Source organism: Balaenoptera physalus (genome assembly GCF_965194825.1).
Source record: "Balaenoptera physalus genome assembly, chromosome: 7".
Lineage (NCBI taxonomy): Eukaryota > Metazoa > Chordata > Mammalia > Artiodactyla > Balaenopteridae > Balaenoptera > Balaenoptera physalus.
In genome coordinates, this window is record NC_138886.1 from 78,823,266 (window position 1) to 78,832,447 (window position 9,182).

General features: G+C 35.0%; 1 long non-coding RNA gene across 1 annotated transcript in view; it reads right to left on the minus strand.

Annotated features, from left to right (window-relative positions):
- LOC309664833 overlaps positions 1 to 6,977 on the minus strand; it is a 14,841-nt gene extending 7,864 nt beyond the window's left edge. Inside the window, exon 1 of the long non-coding RNA XR_014266070.1 lies at positions 389 to 6,977. This is a non-coding gene — a long non-coding RNA (uncharacterized lncRNA). The remainder of the gene's footprint in view (positions 1 to 388) is intronic.
- Between the last annotated feature and the right edge of the window lie 2,205 nt (positions 6,978 to 9,182).

The following is a 9,182-nucleotide window of genomic DNA, read 5'->3' on the forward strand; positions in this document are numbered from 1 at the left end:
ATCTACAATGGAATATTATTTGGCCATAAAAATGAAGGACATCCTGCCATTTGCAGCAACATCGGTGAATGTTGAGGGCCTTACGTGAAGTGAAATAAGTCAAAGAAGACAAATACTTTATGATCTCATATGTGGAATCTAAAAATATCAAACTCATAGAAAAAGAAAGTAGAATAATGGTTGTTGGGGGACTGGGGGGTGGGAAATGGGGAGATGGTTAAAAGGTACAAACTTTCAGTTATAAGATGAATGATTTCTGGGAATCTAATGTAGAGCCAATTATCAAGTTCCCCAACTGTAACTGAATCGCATATGAATCATAGGTCATGGATCATTTAACTAGGAAGTATTTCAAGGATAAAAACATGTATATTAAAAAGAAACGGACTTATTCATTCCAGGAAGGTCTTCAAATCTAGGATCTCTTATGTATTGAGTGGTTTTGTACAAAGTATTTATTTGTACAATAAGTTGTACAGTTGTATTTGTAACTAAAGTACAGCATGACGACTATAGCTAACAATACTGCTTTGAAAAAAAAAAAAAGAAGAAGAAGAAGCTATCTGGCCCATAAGTCTAACAATGTGGACATTTAATCTGATGTCCAATGAATACTAAATGTAGACTGGAATTCTTCTAAAAGAATTCAGTAGCCCACATCACAGAAAACTGTTTTGCCTTATTCAAGCAGAAAAGGAAAATACCTATTTTGGACCTTTATTAACCTGAAAATTTGGGTTCATTTAACGTTTAACAGCATTTCCAGACATTACTTTCCTGAACTCTGCTCTCAGTATAGGTTTTTGGAAAGGAGACAGTAAACAATACAGACAATGTTCTTTACATGAGATCTTTTGGTCACTTCTATCTCTGGCAATATTCAGATACTGTTTTTAAGAAAAGCAAAGCCCGTAATGCTCTACATAGGGCATATTATTTCTGAAATGTTATTGGATTATGACTTGGAATACTTAAAGTCATTTACTGTTTTTGGTAACAATACTTCATAATTTAAGATTAACGTTTTACAAAAAAATCAAATTAACTGGGGTGAAAATGCAAGGATTATTATATAATGGGCAATACCTGAATATGACAACCAAAAAGGGCTGAAAGGTATGACACATACTTCAGAATGAAGCTCTTGTGGCTTCGAGACTTGCTGTCTTGTCTGGGCCTGATGTTAGGCTCAGTGCTATGCATAACTGAACCTTCACTTACTTTTTAGTTACTTATTATTTATTAGATAATTATTGTGTATTATTTATCACACAATAGTTCAATCAAAATCCTTAGTCAATCCATTCATTAGACTGTGAGTTCCTTAAGAAACACACTCTGCATTATACGGCATTGAGTTCATCCTTTGTATTTAGTGAATCGGTGAATCAACCAACATATAGGAGTGACTACTGTATGAATCCTGGGGATTAAGAAATTCATTTCTAAGCATGTCAGTAAATTATGAACTGGATGTGGAGACTAGGCACATGTGTATGATGAGAAGAAACAAGGAAGTGATCAAAATTGGAAACTAAAAATGTAACACTCTGGTTGCAAAAGACTGTATATTATAATTAATCATGATTAGTGGATGTTTTTGCATGTGAAACCCTGAATTAGACACTAGATTTTGCTTTGAGGTTTCACACACACACACACACACACACACACACACACACAAATGATAGATGAAACTGAGGCATGTTCTATTATGTTGATTAACAATCAACCTTCAGACCAAGTATAAACTGGATCCTGATTCAGGCATTTACCCATTTTCTCATTTGACAGTACTGTGACAGATATGTAAGTTCCCTGGGATCAAATGTTAGAAAAGAAAAGAAAAAAAGATTTAGAGCAATAATTTTTAACTGATTCACCAACAACCCTCATTTCATATTTCTCTTCATTGGGTTCCATATCATGAAAGATTATGCCACTAATCAGCATTGATTTAACAATAAGGAATTTATTTTCCTATTTATTTAAAACACATGTGTTTGCCTGGCAGCCCATGTGCCATTAGCTACATGTGACCTTTGCCATCACAGCAAGTGGAAGTAATTTCTGCTCACGTATTTTGGACTCTTGAGCCAGTCATAGCAGGTTTTCCAGTGCTAAGTGTACTCTGTCCTACAGGCTCTTTGTGAGAGCAGATATTGCTTGTGTACCACCCACAACCCTGCTCCATTAGTAGCCTCTGAGTAGCCTAAGGATGCATGAGCTCACATTGGGAAGCACTGACTCACAGGCTATAGACAGAACAAGGACTAATTTGTAAAGAAGTATCCAGGGTACATGGATAGCCTTTAAAGGGGGTATTGTAACATTGGCACATCTAAATCCTAAAATTTCATAGGCATAGGATTGTGAAGAAATGGAATGCATGTATAACATATCTTCAAAAGATGACATCTTATGTAATGTACAAAATGACTAATTAACACAGTTATATGTTATACATGAAAGTTAAGAGAATAAATCCTGAGTTCTCATCACAAGGAAAAATATTGTTTTTTCTTTATTTTGTATCTATATGAGATGGATGTTCACTAAATTTATTGTGGTAATCATTTCACGATATATGTAAGTCAAATCATTATGCTGTACACTGTAAACTTACACAGTGCTGTATGTCAGCTGCATCTCAATAAAAATGGGAAAAAAGATGGCATCTTCTAAAATTGATTAAATTTTAGAAACCAATGCCATATATATTTTTTCTACTATATCAAACATGGAGTTCCTCATAAAGCCATCATTTCACTTACCTACTGAAAGTAAGGCAACAACCATTTATTTGGGTGAAAAACAATGTTATGGCGCCTGTGTCGAAACCACTGTAATGTAGACTTTAATATAAAACTAGGTGATGCAGTCTTTAAGAAATCATAACCAACATAGATGAATGATAATCTATGTCCACTCCATTTTTCATATTAAAATGCGTATATTGAAACCAGAATGCTATTTTAGTTTTTTAAGGCACATTCCCAAACTAAGTATATGAGAGTAAAAATACAGCATTATATCTCAACACTATTTTAATATCTAGTTCTGAGCACATTTGTATAAATATGGGATTTAGGAATGAAGAAACATGTTTTAGATGTGTGTTACTATTTACTTTTATTCAATCTATTCAAAGTAAATGGTAGAATACATTGCATGTGATAAAGAGGTTTATGCTCATAAAAAAAAACATTCTATCTCAGCCCCACAGTCTCCTTTTGCCAATATCACTACAATATAAGTTCCAGTGGAATGGCATTGCTCTCTAATGGATTCTTCTAACATTCTTCTACAGTACAAACTGAACATTGAATCAAGGATGAAAACTGACTTTTCCTAGAGAAAGTACACTGCAGAAGATATTATTTGATTTTTCCAGTATAGGTTTAATGAAAATGAAGGTTGTATGGGATAATAAAAAGGAATGGACCAGAAGCCTAGAATTCTATAAATGTAAGGTTCTTGGTTTTGTGGATAACGCAATGTCAGCCCACCGCAATTGTCTCAATGGCCTTGAGCAAAACACTTAAATACTCTGTGCCTCTGTTTATTCATCTTCATAATGAAGAGTTGGATGAATTGGCCTTTTAGTTCCCTTCCAGTTCTAACATTCAGTGCTAGCCTACATTTTATCACAATACAAACAATAATTTTCACTGTCCCTTCTCTTTATGCACTCAGAAAGTAGTAGAACATTTTCTTTCTAAATAATGTGTTGCTGGGTATGTTAGAGAAAGAGATGGTTCATCATTATGGAAAAAAATAAACTTTATACTGAAAGCACCTCTTTTGCCCCTTTCCTGTTTGCCCATTTCTATTCCCCTCTAACCTTAAAAGAACCTAATTATAGAAATGAGATCACTAAGTAATTGAAACTAACTCCTGACATGCTCTCCTGAATGTACACCATGCCTTGTCTTACCTGTTGATTCTTTTCCTAGACAAAAAAAAAATGAAGAATTAAGCAGGTAAAAAGTGACTAGCCTTCTGTCCCCTACAGCCCCCTTAACAATTCTGCAGGCAGATCATGCAGGCAAGATAACATCTGAAGAGAGAGTCAGACAGTCTGCACTCAATGATGCAGAACCCAACCTCCTACCTCAGTGATTCACTGAGATTCTTCCCCCGTTTTTTTTCCTTTAAAAACTGTCATGGCTGAGCAGAATCTTTGGAGTTGGTCTCTAGACACAAGTCCACCTCTTCCCCAGATTTCCGGCTTTTCTGATTAAAGCACCTTTCTTCTCTACTGACACTTGCCTCTGGGATTATTGGCTTTTGAGCAGCAAACAGTCGAACCTGGGTTCGTTTACCATACTAGCTATTTCTGCCTAGAAAGAATCAGATAACACCCCATTAAAAAAAAAAAAAAAAGTTCTGTTACTGAACTATCTTCCAGTTTAATTATAAATACGTGTTTTGCCAAAAATGTGATTAGACCCTATACTTTTTGTCCAACAGCTTTTTGTAAATTCCTTAAATCACACCATAACCAATGATTAATGGGCATTTATAGAATCTTTTGATGAAAGTAAAAACTACTGCTGATTCATCCAGTGGCTCACAAGACACAGGAGGCAAAAGGGGGCAAACGGAGAATGCACCTTCCTTCGCCTCTGGGTCCTGACTCTAGCTATTAGATGAGAGTTGTATTTTCTTTCATTGTGTGGTTGACATAAGGGATAAAAGAAATGCTCTTTGACAGCCCAGCCTCTCTCCCTGCTCACTTCAGCTATGTAAATACAGAGATGCTGTGAAAGTGGGGTCAGAAACAAAGCCCAAATCTATCATTCCTTCTGCTTCTCAAGCACATGCTTATAGCTCCCTGGCTGGGAGCTATTTCAGCTTTCTTTTTGAGGCTTCCATTCCCCTAAGATTATGTGCACATGACCCAAGCTAGGAAATGCTACGGAAATGACCATGGTAAGAGATATTTCTAGAAATGACTCAGGGAGAAGTTGCAAAGATATTAAAATCATCTTTCTCACTGTGATTGTTGTGATGGTTGCACCATTTTCCCTCAAGCTGCAGAAGAAAATGTAAATGAAAAAGCATTCATTACACCCTGGCATGGCGAGGAACTAGCAGTCAGTATAGGAAAGTAAAGAACTCAGGACACGCTCCAGAGCAAGGGTTTTTACTGGAGCCTTGGCAGCACAAGATTTGACTTGCTTTTTGAGAGCAAATATAGCTAGTTAGAGGCATTCATTGTTTGTCCCTTTTTATAATATAGGAACAAGTGATTTCATCAGAATGATGAATTTTGACCATGTGGTAAAAACACAGTATTTCTTTTCAAGGATGTATGTCTCTTAAAACACCAATTTCATTTGGAAAAAAATAAGTAAAACCACAACCAAAAATGAAAAAGTTTGTGGTGCTGTGTTTTAATAAAGCTATAACTGAAACATATAAGTCATATGTGTTTTAATGATAAAAGGATAGTAAGAACTCTGTTTGATAAACTTCACAAAAACTGCAAAGCGTGGCCAATGCTGGTAGGCTTTAGGAATTTAATGGACATGGCTGCCTTTTCAATTAAGCTTCTATGAATGTAAATTATTTAACCTTCATCTTAAAACAACCATGTAAGAAATTAAGAGGTGTGAACATCATCAGTATCCTAGAAAGTCTTTATTTGTCTAGACATCACATCACAGATAAGTCTCTAGCTGATTTTAGTTTACCTTTCAAAGTTCTAATGACCTTTAAAATAGCTTACTATTAAAAAAGAAAGAGAGGAAAGGTGACACTGCAGACAAGTTGATGCCAGCAGTGTGGGAAAATACATTAGTAGAACTCAGAAAGGAAAAGAATCCTTCCTGGAAAAAGTTCAAATCAGGGATGGGCTTCATATTCCCCAGGGCTTCAGTGAGAACTTGACAAAATAATTGGCTTGGCAAACCCACAGGAACAGCATCATATATTGAAATCAAGGACTTGACTACTTTAATTTCAAAATTGACCTTTTTGCCTTCAGGCAAAGGAATGACTTGTTTTCTTAAGAGGGTAGGAAGCCTGAGGCTACTGGGCAAATTTTGGCCCCAAATCCCCTATTGTCTCTGCCAGCCGCATCCCATGCCTTTCTACATGTAACCTCCTGTCATTTTCACTACACAGAGAATCAGACCACAGTCTCATTCAAGTGCCCTATACTACTTCATTGAAATCCTCATTTCCCATAAATGCGCTAGTGCCAAACCCATGACATAAGCTCTCAACATATCTGTTAATTTTATTTAAATTTCCTTTCACAGAAAAATTAAAACTTTAAATGTATAAAAGGCATCATCCAAAGACCCCACACCCACCAAAATCCACTGTGAATGTTTTATCATACTTAAGAAAAAAAATTATTTTAATGTTTACATAGTTACTGATATGTACTTTTGCAGCCTTTTTCTCACTTAGGTTTTTATATATATTCCATAGTCATGTCAGTCTTATTTCTAATTATTTCTACGTGATGTTACTAGTAATATTTTATGACTTAAGAAGAGTTCTAATTATCATATTAAGAATATTATACTACCTTATGCAACCACTTCAGAACTGTTGACTATTTAGGTTGTTTTCAATTTTTCTCTAATATAAGTAACATTGAATGATTTTTTTGTATTGTGCCAATATTAACTTTCAAATACAGAGTATACAAGTTTTTCTTACTCTGTCAGGCATGTCTAAGTTTAAAAAAATATTTACAATTTAATATGTGAAAATTATATCTCATTTAAAAATATTTCTACAAGTATTCATGAAATTCACTATTATGTCTCATGGTTGTCATTTATATTCCATTTTTATTATTTTTATTTCTGGCATTTAATATGAATTAAGGTGTCAATTATTTTGTTTTAAAAGCTCTCTGTTTTAAAGCTATCAATCTTTTTTTTATTAAAGTATAGTTGATTTGCAATGTTGTGTTAATGTCTGCTGTACAGCAAAGATTTATATATATATATATATATATATATATATACACATATATATATATATACATACATATATACATTCTTTTCCATTAAGGTTTATCATAGGATATTGAAAATAGTTCCCTGTGCTATACAGTAGGACCTTGTTGTTTATCCATCCTATGTATAAAAGTTTACATCTTCTAAGCCCAACCTCCCACTCCATCCCTCCCCCAAGCCCCTCCCCCTTGGCAACCACAAGTCTGTTCTCTACATCCGTGATTCTGTTTCTGTTTCATAGACAGGTTCATTTGTGTCATATTTTAGATTCCACATATAAGTGATATCGTATTTGTCTTTCTCTTTCTGACTTACTTCACTGAGTATGATCACCTCCAGTCGCATAAAGCTGTCAATCTTTATGGTAAATATGCCCTCAGTGTCCAGTTTGGGTTTTCATTTTGTTCCACAATATTTCCTGCTACCTCTTTTCTATTACTAATCTTCTCAGATAATAAAAAAATGAGATGAAAATAGGAAAAGGTTTTTATTCTCGGGTTCATAAAACAATGATATGTTCACAACTCTTAACATGTTCCTATTCATACACTGGTAAGCTGATTCTTACGTTGTTTGGACCTTTTCAGATAGAAAGATGCTTGTGGCCATTTCAGTAACAGGTTCAGATCTTGCAGAAGGAAAAGCATCACACCTCCTAGGCAACAACAGACTGAGTTTGTTTCTGCCATAACTTCCTATCATCTACTTCCAGTTAGTCTTCAAATTCCCAACTAAATACCAGCTTTCACGGTGCTTATAATGTTCTAGTTATTTTATAATGAGACACATGTATATGCATCGGTTAGTACACTTAAAATTTGAGCCTATAATTATTTATTTATAGGTATTTCTTCCCCAAAACCATGAACTAGGGAGGAAAATGTGTTTTTTTACTCTAATATTATGCCTGGCAGAGAATAGGTGTCCGTTGAATATTAAATGAATAGCATAATCACCTAATTAGTTAAATAACAAGCAACTAGAGAGGGAAATATAGAGGGACAGGTGTAGAGAGGAAATACATAATTATACTGTTTTCTGTTGTACTATGGAAAGACTAGCAAATCATGACACCGACAGGCACCAAAAGAAGAGAAATTGTACTATGTCACTCAGTCACCTCTTCAGGGAAGAGGAAGAGTAACAGGGTTTCAAGCAGCCTATGCACTTACCCAAGCCTCTGATTTCCTGTGTGAGTTATTATCTTCACAATAGTTCTGCTGCTAGTCAGTGGCACCATAGCTGTATGTTGGCCTTGCCCTCTTTAGGGTCATGCTCACTTTCAAACTTGCTTTCTCATACTTCTACTACAATAATTATGACCAAAGAGAGCCATGCCCTTGAGTGGAGTGCAATTACATTTCCTACGTAAAGACCCATAGAGATGCCTCATACACCACGTGGCCGCTCACTCCCTCTCCCACAAAGAGCGGGCTACTGAACCTCTTTGAAAGAGGATCAGGGTAACTGCATAGTATGGATGTTTTTACAAGTAAACACAGAAAAGAGGAATTAAATTAAGGAATACAAGAGATAAATTAAAAAAAACACTGTGATAATTAAGCAAATAGAAAGAAAAATGCTCTGCATGGAAAAAGAATATTAAGTACTAAAATGACCAAAAGGCAGGATTTCAGTGATGGAGAGTTTCCTGAAGGACTGGGTACATCCATTACGTTGCTCATAGGATGATTTTGTTCCTCACATAGTAATGCTGAACTTGACAATCTGCAGAAATCATGCCCTATAAGTGAGGATCCTGTGATTCATCAATTATTTGTGATCTAGGAAGACTAGTTAGAAATGTTTCCACAGATGGAGCTTTTCATCAGGTTGAGCATTTTCAATCATTTCATCTTTTACTAAACATACATTTATTAATCATAAAATAACAGGAACTCAAAATTTATATAATTCAACTGATGAACAAAAATATGAGGAATTATTGGAAATGGACACTGCTTGTTTATCATCCATATCCATTTTCAGAAGGAAAAAGAAGGGTTTCATGTAAGGTATTTAGCCATGTTTGAGTTCAAGCTTAGTCTCATTGTTCGAGTTTTAAAATGGCATGAAAGAAGAAAGAACATGATTTACCTCATTTCTTCCTGGATTTTACACAAAATCAACAAGGAGAATTAATGACTGAAAAACAGCATCCTCAACAAAACTCTGGTATTTCCATAAGACCGAACCTAA